The following is a 16,369-nucleotide window of genomic DNA, read 5'->3' on the forward strand; positions in this document are numbered from 1 at the left end:
TGAACTTTTTGTTTCTGAACAGTTTTCTTTATAAATAACGCTCTTAAATTATTATTATAAGGCTTCTACTTCTGATAATGCTTTCTTCCGTAAATAATATCTTTGTCTGCTATGAACAGAGCTAAAACAATTTCCCTTCCATTAATATTTGGATGACATTTCTTTTTACTATCCTTTACTTTTAACTTTTCCTGTATCCTTTTGTTCCACACATAACTCTTAAAAAAACTATATAATTAATTATATGATACCAGTTTGACTATCTATGCCTAAAAAAAGAGCATTACATGTATTTAAATGAAATATATTTAGTAATACAGTTAGAGTTAAGTCTACCTTCTTGTACATTCTACCATTTTGTACATTCTTTTTTTTTTAACATCTTTATTGGAGTATAATTGCTTTACAATGGTGTGCCAGTTTCTGCTTTACAACAAAGTGAATCAGTTATACATATACATATGTTCCCATATCTCTTCCCTCTTGCACCTCCCTCCCTCCCACCCTCCCTAACCCACCCCTCTAGGTGGACACAAAGCACTGAGCTGATCTCCCTGTGCTATGCGGCAGCTTCCCACTAGCTATCCATTTTACATTTGGTAGTGTATATATGTCCATGCCACTCTCTCACTTTGTCACAGCTTACCTTTCCCCCTCCCCTTATCCTCAAGTCCATGCTCTAGTAGGTCTGTGTTTTATTCCCATCCTACCCCTAGGCTCTTCATGAAATTTGTTTTTTCTTAGATTCCATATATATGTGTTAGCATACGGTATTTGCTTTTCTCTTTCTGACTTACTTCACTCTGTATGACAGACTCTAGGTCCATCCACCTCACTACAAATAACTCAATTTCATTTCTTTTTATGGCTGAGTAATATTCCATTGTATATATGTGCCACATCTTCTTTATCCATTCATCTGTTGATGGACACTTAGGTTGCTTCCATCTCCTGGCTATTGTAAATAGAGCTGCAATGAACATTTTGGTACATGACTCTTTTTGAATTATGGTTTTCTCAGGGTATATGCCCAGTAGTGGGATTGCTGGGTCGTATGATAGTTCTATTTGTAGTTTTTTAAGGAACCTCCATACTGTTCTCCATAGTGGCTGTATCAATTTACATTCCCACCAACAGTGCAAGAGTGTTCCTTTTTCTCCACACCCTCTCCAGCATTTATTGTTTCTCGATTTTTTGATGATGGCCATTCTGACCGGTGTGAGATAAAATCTCATTGTAGTTTTGATTTGCATTTCTCTAATGATTAATGATGTTGAGCATTCTTTCATGTGTTTGTTGGCAATCTGTATATCTTCTCTGGAGAAATGTCTATTTAGGTCTTCTGCCCATTTTTGGATTGGGTTGTTTGTTTTTTTGTTATTGAGCTGCATGAGTTGCTTGTAAATTTTGGAGATTAATCCTTTGTCAGTTGCTTCATTTGCAAATATTTTCTCCCATTCTGAGGGTTGTCTTTTGGTCTTGTTTATGGTTTCCTTTGCTGTGCAAAAGCTTTGAAGTTTCATTAGGTCCCATTTGTTTATTTTTGTTTTTATTTCCATTTCTCTAGGAGGTGGGTCAAAAAGGATCTTGCTGTGATTTATGTCATAGAGTGCTCTGCCTATGTTTTCCTCTAAGAGTTCGATAGTGTCTGGCCTTACATTTAGGTCTTTAACCCATGGGCACTAAATCTTGACCATAGGAGTCTGAATGTAATCAGTAATTTGAATCTACGTATTCATAATCAATACCTAAGGTGGGTTTTTTTTAATCTTGAGATTTTACCCAAAGACAAAAAGACAATCACTGGACCCACATTCTAGAATGAGAACATTCTAGAAATACAAGTTTTACTACAGTGTTTATTTGTATACAGCTCTGTATACAATACCTTGGAGATCCGATAGCAATTTCCAGTTTCTGTTCCTCAGGGAACACATTTAGACCTGTATTCAGTAGGTCAAAGAGAATCATCTGTTCCTGTCTGAACTTGAGTCCTCTTTGAGGAGATTTTGCCAGTTTCCCTTTTGTAACTCCTATGATACTCTTACCCTGTAGAGACCTAAGGTAGAGTATTTTTTTCTTGTTTCATTTGCAAGAAGTTTTCATCTCAGTTTACATTCTCTATCAATTAATTTCCTCAAAGATTAGTCTTCCTAAAATGCCTACAAAATGCTGTTTGCCTGCAACTTATACTTCTCCCCTTCCCCCACCCCTTCTCTCTCTCCATCTCTGTGTCTCTCTTTCCCTTGCTCTGTGCAAGAAGGAAGGGGAATTTTACATTTCTTTTGGTGGAAAAAGTCACTTTCTACCTAAAGTATAAAATCAGAATTAATTTTCAGCTTCTTTTCCTCTTGGGGCAGAAATATGAACACCTGGTGATTCCTGTGTAGCACAATTCAACATGCCGTCCTCCAAACATACACAGTTGCATAAAACTAATGTCCTTTAAGAAGAATTCTTCCTTAACATTTTATAGCTTGTTGTATAAGCCAAGGGGCAAGCCTGGCTAGGGTGGGCAGTATTATTAGTAGTACAGATTCCTGAGCCCACCATGGATCTTTGAATCTTTGGGGTAAAAGCCCTGAGAGTTCTTATGTCTAGCTAAACCCTTGGGTGACTTGCTTGGCACAGGTGTAAAAACCGGGGTAGTTTAGAACAGCAAAGAGTAAATGTATAGAGGATGTTGCATAATCATGCAAAATTAAGAGAAGCAGAGAAAGCCTCCTTTCTTGAAAATGGGGGACAATTCATGGAAGAGTAGGCATTTCGAGACCGGCCTGAATGAAGACAGCTCCTGGAGGAGTGGGCATTCTAGGCAGACATGGAGGGAAGGAGAGAGGGCTTCAGAAGTGTGCTGAGAATAAAGGGGTATTCGGTCTTTTCCTGGGAGTAATAACGAGGCCAGACTGAATGGCTCTGGGATTTGCAATGCTTCACTCTCCTGGGGTCTTCCGTCTTTTTTTTTTTTTTTTTTTTTTTTTTTTTTTGCGGTACGCAGGCCTCTCACCGCTGTGGCCTCTCCCGCTGCGGAGCACAGGCTCCAGACGCACAGGCTCACAGGCCCAGCCGCTCCACGGCACGCGGCATCCTCCCGGACCGGGGCACGAACCCGTGTCCCCTGCATTGGTAGGCGGACTCTCAACCACTGCGCCACCAGGGAAGCCCTTCCGTCTTTGATAAAGAAGTGTTTTCATCCCCAAAGCCATGAAACTGGGCAGAAGGCTGTGTTGATAGTGATGAAATTCCCATGCCAACACCTCCCCCACCACCAAGGGAAGCCCCTGCACCTCTAGCCGGAGCATCCCACCACCTGGGTCTGCAAGCCCACCCAACCCTTGCTGCAATTACCTGGGAGATTTTACAAATACCAGTGCCTGACCCCTTACCCCGTAGCCTAATATAATTGGTCTGGAGTGGGGCCTCAGCGTAAGAATTTGTAAGAGTCCCCAGGGGATTCTAACGTGCTGCCAGAGCTGAGAACCACTGAGCTGGCCAGTTGGAAACCACCGGTTATTGGGAAATTCTTGTTTGACCCGGTGCCTCAGTTTCTGCATCTGTCCTGAAGGACATGCCAAGGTGCTGCTGGTCTTCAGAGTTGCTCCGCCTCTGCTGTCACTTCTCTTGTCACAAGCATCTGGTTCTCTCCACCACTCTCTGTTTCTCCCAGGGGTGTCTTCCTCTCATCTTTCCCCCTTCCTATCTTATCTGTTCTGCTGTGTTTCCTCTGGGCCCCTGATCTCTGCTAAGTGACAAAGAGTGCTAATTGCTTAATCAGATGAACTAATGGCTGTTAACACTACCTGGCTAAAGTGCTCTCCAAGCCAGTTAGAATTCATTCCTCTGGGGAGCCGTCCCTACAAAGGGAATTTCCAGGCAAGGCCAGCAGTAAATGATGGGGCCTCTTGGTGCCTCCATTCCTACCCTAGAGGGGCCATATCTGTGCATAGAGAAAAGAACAAGCTGTGTGAAACTGGGCCGTGACTGGGGCTTTCTGTGATTCAAGGAATAGTAACACTTATCTTCTCAAATCACTGTAAGGGCCCATGAAAAGGTGTGGCATGTTGTAGATGTTCCATAAATATTAGCTTCCTTTTCCTTCCTGTCAAAGGCCAGATCCAAGTACGTCTTTTCTGAGCCACTTCTCACTTTTAACACATGGAGATTAAATCTGCAGCTAAACTAGGGCTCTTTCATCCTGCACTTGTGCAGTTTGTTTTTTAGATCTAAATATTGAATTTTATATTTTTTCCTGTCAAATTTTCTCTTGTTATTTCCTGTCCAGTAACTTAGCCTTTCCAGAGCTTCTGGATCCTGATTCATGGCAGCTAAACTTCCTGATCTGTGTCATCAGCAGAGATGGACAGATGGCTCTCAAAGTCTTCACCGAATCATGGATAACATTACTGAACACAATGGGACAAAAGATAAAGCCCTTTTACACCTCAAGCTCCTAGCCTGGTGCTGCAAACTGACCTGATCTCTTCAGTTTTAATGTTAGTTTCAAACCAACCGAACTGTTCGTTCATTCAGTTTACATGCCCACATTTCTCCACTGTTGCATTTGTGGCAGAAACTAGTTTCTTGCCCCAATATCCATGCTTTTCTTCCTCCTTAGCAACAGAACACTGTATATAGTTGCATTGATCCCAGCCTCTCTTGCAGCTAGATATGGCCATGGGCCTCTGTTCTGGCCAATGAGTTTAAGTAGAATTGTTTTGTGGGACTTCAGGCAAATCTCCTTAAAAGTAATTGACTCAGCTGGAAGGAGCTAGCCCTTCTTCCTGGTGCTTGAGTGTGGATGTAATGGCTGAATCTCCAGCAGCCATCTTGGGTTGTGAGGTGACCTTGAGGATGAAAGATAGAGGGAGTGTGGTCTCTGCTGAACTTGGAACCACCATAGCAGCCCATGACTGCCTAAAGATTTTCTAATAGGAGGGGGAAATAACTTTTTGTTTAAACTTTTTAATCTAATCCTAAGAAATATGCCTTGTTAAAATCGAAATACTCTATGTCTTTCTCAGGAAGAAGAAAGAAAGAAGGAAAGAAAGAAAGGAAGAAAGAAAGAAAGAATGAAAGAAAGAAAGAAAGAAAAGAAAGAAAGAAAAAGGGAAAGGGATTCTAAGTGTTCTGATGAGAACCTGGGATATCTTCCATATCTGGAAGAGTTCTATAGATCCACATCCTTTCTAATCTTTGGAAAATAGCTTGAGAGGTCATTATAAAAAGGAGAAAAAACAAAAAGGGAAATATGTCAGCATGCATTTGAGCAGATCTCCTAATGTTAAAAGCTAGAAAAGCCTTTCTTTAGAGACCTGGGCCATTTCTAACAGTTTCCTTTGAAATCACTAATTATGCTCTAAAAGAGAAGGCATCACGGAGCCAGAACCAGCAGCCAATTACCCACAAGAAATCGCTCACTGTGTGGGCTGCCTTCTCTCTCTGTTCACATAATTTCAAAATGTAATTTCTAGAATCATGCTAAATACTTGTAAACAGAGACTGGTTTAATTGCAAGGAGGAACAGTTTCAGGGGATAAAAATGAGAGTTGTTTCTCATTTTGTCGATAACGGATCAGTCCTCTTTGGGTACAACTTGCAGCTCCCATCTGTCTTCCCACCCAAGTCAGGTCTCTCTGTAGCTCCCGTGAGAGGTGCTGACTCTAGCAGAAGGTAGAGGTTACTGTGGAGCAGCAGGAAAGAGCAGAGCCGGTGAAGTCAGAAGATACGAGTTCAGATTCCACCTCTGGCACGTACTAGGTTGTTATCATTAGCAAGCAAATTAGCCTTCTTGAGTCTCAGTTTCCTCATCCCCAAAATGGGACTGCCACCTGGGCTTAGGAGCATTAAGTAGCTGATATATGCGTGTAAAGTGCTCTATCAGAACAGAGGTTCCATGAGAGTTGTGACTCAGTTTTATTCCCTGCTGCTTTCCCCAGTGTTCTGAACAGTTCCTGGAAGATCGTAGGGGTGTGTATCATTTAGTATTGCCACAAAATTGTGTCGTAACAAAACTTATACAGTGGCAATGGCTTACCACCATCAACATTGGCTTTTCACAGTTCTGCGGGGTCTAGCTGATCTGGGCTGGGCCTGGCTGATCTCCACTGGGCTGGCTTGTGCCTCTGCACTCATCTGGGGCACCTCTGCTCCATGGTTTCTCATGCACCTCTGGGGACTAAGGGCCAGTCCTTCTCATGGTGATGGCAGAAGCACAAGAGGACGCCTGCGCCTCGTCTGCCAATGTCCCATTGGTCAATGGAGAAAGACGCAAGGCGTAAGCCCAGGGATGGGAATTTCACTCTGCCCACAGAACAGGAAGGGACTTCAGAGTTACATGGCAAAGGGCATGGATGAAGGGAGGGGTGAAGAATTGGGCCATTGATGTAATCTACCATAGATGCAATGAACTATTTACTGCTGGCATGAATATATATGGGGTTTTTTGTGTGTGTGTGGTACGCGAGCCTCTCACTGTTGTGGCCTCTCCCATTGCGGAGTGCAGGCTCCGGACGCGCAGGCTCAGGGGCCATGGCTCACGGGCCCAGCCGCTCTGCGGCATGTGGGATCTTCCCGGACCGGGGCACGAGCCCGTGTCCCCTGCATCGTCAGGCGGATTCTCAACCACTGCGCCACCAGGGAAGCCCTATATATGGTTTTTGAATGAATGAAGACATATCTTCATTCATAGCGAGATAGTTGAGGTTCTTAAAGCAAGCCCTCACCTTACCCATCAAGACTTTCCTTCTCCCATGTTCACAACCCGTTTTTTTTTTTAACTTTTTTTTTTTTTTTTGCAGTACACGGGCCTCTCACTGTTGTGGTCTCCCCCGTTGCGGAGCACAGGCTCCGGACGCGCAGGCTCAGCGGCCATGGCTCACGGGCCCAGCCGCTCCGCGGCATGTGGGATCTTCCCGAACCGGGGCACGAACCCGTGTCCCCTGCATCGGCAGGCGGACTCGCAACCACTGCGCCACAAGGGAAGCCCTTAACTTTTTAGTCTATATCGGAGTGTAGCCGATTAACAATGTTGTGTTAGTTTCAGGTGCACAGCAAAGTGACTCAGCCATACATATACATGTATCCATTCTCCCCCAAACTCCCCTCCCATCCAGGCTGCCACATAACATTGAGCAGAGTTCCCTGTGCTATACAGTAGGTCCTTGTTGGTTACCCATCTTAAATATAGCTGTGTGTACATGTCAGTTCCAAACTCCCTAAATATCCCTCCCCCCACCACTCTTTCCCCCGGTAACCATAATTTCCTTCTCTAAGTCTGTGAGTCTGTTTTGGCTTTGTAAATAAGTTCATTTGTATCATTTCTTTTTAGATTCTGCATATAAGGGATATCATAACAATATTTCTCTTTCTCTGTCTGACTTACTTTACTCATTATGACAATCTCTGGGTCCATCCATGTTGCTACAAATGGCATTATTTCATTCTTTTTTTATAGCTGAGTAATATTCTATTGTGTATATGTATGTACCATATCTTCTTTATCCATTCCTCTGTCAATGCACATGTAGGTTGTTTCTGTATCTTGGCTATCGTAACCCTTTAACTAATGGCGGAAAAAGCAGCTACATGACCTGACAAAGCCATGCAGAAAAAGAAATTCACTACAACTCTCCCCTCTTGGAATTCCCTCCTTCCTCTCTAGCCTTTCCTGTTCAGCCCTCCCAGCACCTAGCCTAAGTGTTTCCAGCCCACCCTTAACTAATTGTTGCTAAGATTGCAATTCACTTTGAGTGTTACTGAGAGATGTTGAGCCAATGTAAGAAGTAGAGGGACAACCAAGGTGGAGAAGTACATTTCTGTCTCTTTCCGCCACAGGCAGTCCTTAGATAGCTTCTTAAGTTGAAACAAAGAAGATATATCATTTAAACTCATAATAATTATTGACAAAAACCAAAAAACTGAAGCCATTCATGGTGGTTCCCTGGAGGAGTTAGATAAGGGGTAAGGTAGATGAAGAAGATAATCCCTTTGTATTTTATACCTTCCTGAGCTCTTGGGGGGAAAAATGTTTAACCATATGCGTGTTATTTTTATAATATATTTTTTGAAAGGTTTAAAGAAGAAGTCTGTGAAACTCCCTTCTTGTTTTTGTGCTTTCAAGCCACAGAGGGATGAAACAAGGGCTGTAGGAAGCAAATCCTGCCCTTGGATGCAGGCTCGTCTCCCCTCCTTACAAGCCTTCCATTTTAAAAAAAGAAAAAGAGAGCCGTTCACCCTACCCTGTAATCATACATGGGAGAGAGCATGAACAAAATTAACATTCTCGTCTGCTCACCTAGAATGAAATGTCACCAAGTGAGTAGGAAAGTGATGATTTCCAAGGCTGAATGAGCAAACTAGTTAGGCAGATGGGGAAGCCTTGTTGTACTACTGATTTGGGGGCTATTTCTCTTGTCTTTCCACTTCTTCCTTCAGGCTTCCTGTGGGCCCGGGGTTTGCATAAAGAGTGTGTTTGGGAGAACATATCCTGGGAAGACACCGGCCTCTTTTTAGAATTTGCAGTTTGGTTTTTCAATGTTGCAGTACAGCAGAAAGGCACAGTAGGAAAAGGCATGGGAGATAAGATAGATTTTTTGGGAAAATGCTGTTCACGGCTCTCATCTGGGTAAGGCTTGGATGGCTCTGTTCTCGAGGTTTATTTCTGCTGCAGAGTTTGAGACAGTGGGCCACAACCCGCTCAGAGTTTTACATACTTTGCATAATGGCTGGGTAGGGTCCTTCAGCTACTGAGTTCAGCTCTGACATCACAGCTGATCTGAAAGCTGCTGGCTTTCTGCTGGGGGGAGACCAGGCCCAGCCTCCTCTGAAATGATGAGAGGGGAACAGACTCTGGGAGTCTGAGTTCCTTACAAAAAGCTGGTGTGCGTGTGCGCATACTTTGGAGTGTGTGCTGGGGTAGAGGCACTTGGCAGGAGAAAGTCCTGGAGCAAAATGACTTTTCCAAAGTAGAATATCATCTGCCTGTGCTCCCGTCGTTCACACCAGTGAGAGCAGAGCAAACCCTAAAAAGGAAAGTTCCAGCCCCCCGATAAACTAAGACAAATGACCAGAGACCTCAAAGTCCCTTAGACCTTGAGGCCAAACAGAATGGGCCTGGAGTGCTAGGTGACCATGACACTCACAGCTTGGCCAAAATCTTCTGGTACAAGGAGCCACAAGCCATCCAGGGCTGGGGATGGTTGCCAGCCGGCCAGGTCTTGCTGTCCCAGGCTCAGGGACTGGGAAGGAGAAAAGGGTTTGCTTCAGTCCAGGTCACAGTCCCTGGATCCTTCCCATCCTCCCTCAGTTCCCTTTGCAGAGATTTTTCAGTCTATTGCAGCATCTCCCCATTAAAGTAAATAGTGCTTTCCCGAGAGCACATTTTCGATATTTCTGCAATTGTGGCATAGCTAGCTAATGTGTAATGCTGTAGCTTAATAGTCTATTAAAACTCAGCATTGTGCATTCAAATCTCTACTGTATCACTACGGACCTACTGAACAAAGGTGAGGTCCCCAGAAAGCACTATTCACTTGCTGAGAGCTGCTGCAACAACAGAACCGAGGAAGTCTCTTGGGGCAGAAAAATTTAAAGGGGAAAAGGCGTGGAGAAGGGATCAATAAACACCTCCCCTCCGCCCCTGCCCCCCGCAGAACCGCCCCTTTGCCTGCCTGGAAGGAACAAAATCTGCCGGTACTCTGGATGGCGTCTGGAAATTCTTGGAGTTTACTACCAAATCCCTTCAGATCAAATCTCATTGCTCAGATCTTTATTTGGAAGCACTTCAGTTTCCTTTCTCTCCTTCTCAGAGAGAAACAGGGTTCAGGAAAGCCGCCCCCAGTCCGGAAAATGCACCAGTGGCTCCTGCCTCCAGAACAATTGCCAGGGTGGAGGAATTCTTCAAACAGCTGTAAATCCTCCTCCAAACAACTCTCTTCCTCAGAAACCACAACACATCCCCACATCAAAGCCTCCCTTCAGCTGCCAAGAGGAGGAATCAATAGTTTCACAGAAAGGAAGCAACGTGGATGCTGGATGTGTGGTGTAAACACCTGTATTGCAAATAACCCAAATATCACCTAAGAAACAGGAGAGAATCAAACACCCGGTGCTGCAGCTTCTGAGGAGCCCCACAGAGGCGTGCCCACACGTGAACAGTCAGAAGACCAGCAGCGGCTTTGCTGCAGAGTTGGGAAAGTGAGGGTAGATGGAGAGATGAGAATGTGGATTGAGAGTGGGATGGCCAGAGCCAAAGGCCTGGGGAGAGAAATACAGTGGAGAGATGTGGTGAAACCACACGACTCAGATGGGACTCGAACCCCCCGGCTGAGACTCAAATCTGGCCAAAACCCAGATTGGGACTTGAACCCAGTGTCCTTTTTTTTTTTTTTTTTTTTTCCTGAACCCAGTGTCTTTGAATTGAGATCACACACCTGGTCTCAGGACTTAATGAAGCTCAGGTTCTTGAGGTCTCATCGTAGGAAGAATTCAGTGAGGGACAAAGTGATAGGTAAGAAGTGGATTTATTTAGAGCGATACACATTCCATAGACAGAATGTGGTCTGTCTCAAAAGGCGAGAGAAGCACACTCCACAGACAGTGTGGGCCATCTCAGAAGGCAATAGGCCTTGAACTATGGGGTGGTTAGTTTTTATGGGTTGGGTAATTTCAAAGGCTAACAAATGGGAGGATTATTCCAACTATTTTGGAGAAGGGGTGGAGATTTCCAGGAGTTGGCCCACTTTGGGGCCTTTTATGGTCGGCCTCGGAACTGTCATGGTGCCTGTGGGTGTGTCATTTAGCATATGCTAATGTATTATAATGAGCATATAATGAGTCTCAAGGTCTACTGGAAGTCAAATCTTCCACCATCTTGGACCTAGTTGGTTCTATCCAGTTTATGTCATATCCTCAAGGGCTATGTCATTCTTTCAGAGGTTGTGCCCTGCCCCCTTCCCTCCTGTTTCAGTGGGAGAGACACACATATTGGAATGTGCATCAGGAGCTTTGCCAACCTCCATGCCGCCACCAGCCACTGATGGCTCAAGCCGGTAACCTTGGGATCTTCATCTGTTTGAGAAGGAAAGCAGAATATGTCACCCCAAAATATGTCTCTTGGACATAAAAATTATTTTAAGCTGCAGGCAATTCAAAAAAGCAGTAAATGCAGAAAAAGCATCCCCTTTTCTGCTTAAAGGCAGGAAATAAATTCTCCTCTTGGAGACAGACTCTTATCAGTCCAGGGAAGTCACCAGAGGAATCTGCAGACAGACCTTGATAAACTAACCCTTATCTTCTTAGTTAAGTAAGATAAGGACTTCCTAGCCTTAGCTGGTCCACCCCCAGCCCAAACCCCTTTGTCTTGTCAATTGCTCGCAAATGTACTGTTTCTTGGTCTAAAAGGTATAAAAGCTTCCTGCTCTGGTCACATTTTCGGGAGTTCATTTTCTTGTGAAGCCTCTCATGTACATGTACAAATTCAATAAAATGTGTATGTTTTTCTCCTGTTAATCTGGTCTGTCGGTTTCATTTTCAGACCCAGCCTTGGACCCTAAGAGTCAAGAAACATTTTCCTCACTGTAAAGGATGCTCTCAGAGTTTCCCTCCAGCTCTTTGAGTCCATGGTCTCCAGGTAAGCCTACACAGTGGACGAGAAAGCGCGCGTGCGAAAGAGGGCTGGGGGGAGAGAGTAGGGGTGTCCGTCTTTGATCTGTCATGGCACCTGTGGGTGTGTCATTTCGTGTGCTCAAGGTCTAGTGGAAGTCAATGGTCTGCCATCTTGGACCTAGTTGGTTCTAACCAGTTTATGTCGTGTCCTCAGGCTATGTCATTCTTTTAAAGGTTGTGCCCTGTCCCCTTCCCTCCTGTTTCAAAATTGCGTTTTCCAAGCAATTTCAATTTGTTAATTTAAACCAGGAGTACTTACTCCCTGGATGCGAAACACTTGACCCACCTTCGACGGGCGATGATCCAGAAAGCACCCATGGTTCCACCTCCTCCTGAGTCCACATGGAGACTTCAGTGGCCCCAGAGCTTTTCTGCCCATGGAAGAAACGTATGAGGATGTTGCCAAGATTGTCATTTTCAGTGGCTCTCTCTTCTAATCTTTCCCCCCAAATGCCAGTTGGGGCAGGGAGTGCACGTTGGTGATTTTTATCCACTGTCCGGTTCTTCTCAGATCTGCTCACATAACTGACACGGTTTTGTGTGCCGATTCCACTGCTGGCTTCCTGTTAGCCCGCCAACAACTCATCTCCCAGTGTCCTCACCTGCTTACCCTTAATTTAATTTAAATTTATATCTCACTGTAGTGGTACATTTTGAATTACTTGAAATCCTATTGAGGGTAAGGTGGATTCAAACACATGAATACATAAGTGGAGAATCCCTTGACTTCTTTCTCCCCTGATTGTATGTGCAGGTGTGTATAGGGCTGGGGGGCTTGGGAAGACGGGGAAAGATAGCAAAAGTAGGGTTGCCTTGGTGACTTGGGGTAGAAATGAGGTGAACTTTGTATACCTGGAGTTGAAGTGAAATGAGATGGACAACAGTGAGAGAATAAATGTACCATCTTCCATGTAGATGACAATGTGTTTGTAGGAGGAGAAATACAGAAGCAGATGGACAAAGGGATTTCCAAAGGGAAAGGGTGAGGTTTTCAATTCAGTACAAAAGCACCAAGGCTCTGCTCAGGAAGACCTTGTGTCAGGGAGGGTCTAAGCTTCACTGAGTCTTTCACAGGGTCAGCGGCTTCCCATGCATCTCACTCAGTCCTTACAGCGACCCTTCCTGACAGGAATTGTTCCCATGTTATAGATGGAGAAACTGAGGTGGAAATGAATTAAGTAATGGGCCCCAGAACGTGCGCCAGCAGGGGCAAAAATTAGTATTTCGGTTTGGGTCCTCCGATCATCTCTTTACATTACATCATGGGGCCACTTAGCCCATTAAAAATGATAAAATCATGAATAAGCCAGTGTCTTCTCCCTCAAGCCATGTAAAATTTGGGAGGTGAAGGAAGAAAGTCCAGGAAGGCCTATTGCATAAAGAAGGGACAAGAAGGGACAACACAAGTGTCTTTGGGAAGATGGCACACCTCTGATGTTTCTAGGGAAGAAGAAGATTGGGAAGCAGGCCCTGTTCACTGTTCCAGGGCCCAATACAGTCTTAAGTCTAGAAACGACCCAGATCCTCAAACAGGGTTTCCCTGTGTCCCCTGTAAACCCTAGATAATTGTAATTGTTCCTGTTTGTCTTTGTGTGAAGAGCTCCCAAACTGAAGAAGTGAGAGCTACACCCACAAAAACAGGGAAAGGGCTTTTGGGGGAGGAGCTGCCAAAGGCTTATCTCTGCCCCCAGCTGTGAGGCTGATTGATGCTATTAAAATTCCCAGGGAGTCTCCCTATCAGCACTCCCTGTTGTGTCGGAGTTGGGGAAGTGGAGAGAGAGAGAGAGAGAGAGAGAGAGAGAGAGAGAGAGAGAGAGAGAGAGAGGAAGCAGCCTGGGAACTGCTTATAGATTCCCTTCTCGAACTAGTCCAGGTGGGAGGGGTGATAACCCAGGAATGAAAATGCATGATACAGAGGATTTCATGGCTGGTGCCCGCGATAGTGCGGGGTAGGTGCTGTCCAAAGACCAAGGCCTGAAAGGCTCTTACTTGGTAACGTAGATGCAAGAATTGTGAACCACATCTCTAAATTAGAATAATCGGATTAAATGTAAAAGTCTCATCCCTCGGGCTCCTCTTTAGGTTGCCAAGCCAGAATTGGAGCCAAATTGAGGAATAAAAGATCTGAGCTCAAGTCTATCAGCTGTGTGACCTTGGGAACTCCTCTTAACAACCTCTTTCATCTAGATTGCTCATCATCAACTTCAGTCTTGCTATTAAAACAATAGATAGTGAGGCGAAGGCACTTTGCACTCTCTGGAGTGCACTGTGAATAATGTGTATTTATCACAAGCCAGGTTTAGTCTTGAGAGGCCCAAGCCACGGGCCATTTTCTATAGATACCCTGCGATCTTGCCAGCTGCTGTGGCTCCCTTGGAACTGACTTCATGGGGGTCCGTCCGGCACATGGTCCAGGAGTTCTCAAATGCCATCAGCAGCTTTCACGGGACTCTGCCAGGGAAAAGCCAATGAACTTACTCCCAAGACACCAACAGAGGGACCCCCAAAACTCTGTCCCCTAAATGAATGCTTTGTCGGCAAGTCTCATGCAGGGATGAGGCCTGAAGAGAAATTGATGTGTGTGTTGTTTTTCTTCTGTCTGGGCAAATGGAATGGACCGGGGAACATCTTTGAAGGGGACCCTGGTTTCCTCTCTGCCAAGGAGGGGCCTGGTCCTGCCCTTGCCCCAGGAAATAGGGGGACCCGTCTTGACATCTTCCAACCTGCTCACGAAGGATGCACAGTGGTCTATCCTTAGGACTAGCTGGACAGACAGTGCAGCATCACGTGCCACGTCTAGATCTCCTTGGGCCTTTTTTGGCAGGTAGGTTGGGGTGTAGACCAGCATTTCTCATGACGAATCTCTGTGACTGCTCTTATACGCACTGTTTTCTGTGAGCAAGCGTCTGTGTGCCTCTCTGGGTACTTCATTCCCCATGATGGAGATTCTGGCCCGCTGGTTCCCTCCTCAGCCTCCCTCACTGCTCTCTGCTCCAGGTTCCTGATGCACAAAATACACAGGCGTAACCAGCCTGACCCCTTCAGTCCTTTGGGTACCGAACGAAACTTGGGTCCTCTTGTCTGCATGCAGGAAAGCCAACCCACTAACACCAGGTTGTGGTGAAGGAAAGTGCAGCGTTTATTGCAGGGCGCCCAGCAAGGAGTCCAGGGCAGCTAGTGCTCAAAATGTCTGAACTCCCATATGGGTTTCAGGAAAGCAGTTTTAAAGGCCAAGTGAAGGAGGGGGGTCACAAGGTCTGTGATCAGCTCGTGCCCAATTCTCTGTGGTTGTTGATGAGGTGTCAGGGCCGTATCACAGGAGTTAACATTCAATCCTTAGGCTCCAGTGGGCCTGGGGGTTACATGGGGGTTTTTGCATCTGTAAAACAACTCAGGAAGTGTTATCTGGGTACTTCAGAGAGGAGCTACGGCAGAGGCTATAGAAAAGGGGTCTGTCCCAGGAAGGCCCCATAGGGTCCTGATCGGTTATACTTTCCTTCTGGGAACCCTCAGGATGCCCCTTAGACCTTGGTTATTCCCCCACCCCACCCCCCTTGGAGGTTTTCCTTCCTCTTCTGCTGAAACCTGTCCCAGGAAAAGAAAAGGTGGTGTACGCTGAACCTATTGTACTGGCAGGTAAACTGTGTTCCTTCTCTTACGTCCTTAGCTGAAGGGGCTCCCTCCCCTCCTTCTCTCCCCGCTTCCCTTCCTCCCCCCCTCCTTCCCCCTTTCTTCTCCTCCTTCTCTCTCTCTCTCTCTCTCCTTCCCACCTATTCCACTTTGGAGTCGAAGGAAACACCACTGTACAAGGTGTGGGATTTGGTTTCTGAGACAAGGGTGTGAGCGATATAACCTGGACGTCAGGGGATGGGGTGCAGGGGTGACTCTCCCTGGGGTGGAACTTGACAGATGGGAGGTGAGGGATGGGAGGGAGCCCTGTGGACAAATCCCTAGGCTCTCTCCCTCTTATGCACCCTTCTGAGGCCCGAGGTGTGTTTGCCCTTGCAGTCTCTCCAGAGAGGCCCCGGGTCAGGAGGACCCTGTCTGCGCCCGGCCAGCCCTGGCCAGAGTGGAAGCACATCTTGGGCACTCTCGTCTCACCTTGACCTACCTCACCTCCCTTTGACCTTCACCACCCCGCTTGCACCTCTCACTTTTATACCCCAATCTTTGCTTCTCTAGAGACGAGGACCAAGACACACCTTTTATTTTGCTTGAGTTAAGGCGCTCGTTTACTTCTCCTCAGAGGGTTTCGAGACGCCTCAAATTGCGGCCTCTGTATTTATTGTTCATTAAAGAAGGGACGTGAGGAGGATGAGAGCTCTGAGGCGAGGTCCCTCCCTTGCTCCTAAAAGCCCACTGCAGACCCTCTTTTATGCCGAGGGGAAATCGGCTATTCTTCTGTGTACGAAGTGCCAAGCTTTTTAGAGACCAGCAGGTCTGCAGCACAGAAACCTTGGTGGGGTGGGAATCAGGGAGAACAGTGTGGCTTTTCCAGGCTGGGAGGAGCTTAGAAAAGGCTCTCTTCTGTTCACTGACTAAAAACTTGCTCAGAAAGAAGAAATCGGAGCAGGCACAGTTCAGCCTCTGTGAGGATTTCTGTTCTCTCACTTTCTCAAGACAATAGAATCAAAGCAAAGATTTAGAAAGACATGAACTGCAGAGGGCATAAGGAGTCTGGAGATGGGCTTCTTATCTGCATTTC

At 45.8% G+C, this 16,369-nt stretch overlaps 1 long non-coding RNA gene across 1 annotated transcript in view; it reads left to right on the forward strand.

Moving 5' to 3' along the window:
- The window catches only part of LOC136794357 (uncharacterized), a 55,182-nt gene extending 40,853 nt beyond the window's left edge, over positions 1 to 14,329 (forward strand). The window contains exons 3-4 of the long non-coding RNA XR_010841004.1: positions 11,534 to 11,629; positions 11,914 to 14,329. This is a non-coding gene — a long non-coding RNA (uncharacterized lncRNA). The remainder of the gene's footprint in view (positions 1 to 11,533; positions 11,630 to 11,913) is intronic.
- Positions 14,330 to 16,369: the final 2,040 nt, after the last annotated feature.

This window comes from Kogia breviceps, chromosome 6 (genome assembly GCF_026419965.1).
Source record: "Kogia breviceps isolate mKogBre1 chromosome 6, mKogBre1 haplotype 1, whole genome shotgun sequence".
Classification (NCBI taxonomy): domain Eukaryota; kingdom Metazoa; phylum Chordata; class Mammalia; order Artiodactyla; family Physeteridae; genus Kogia; species Kogia breviceps.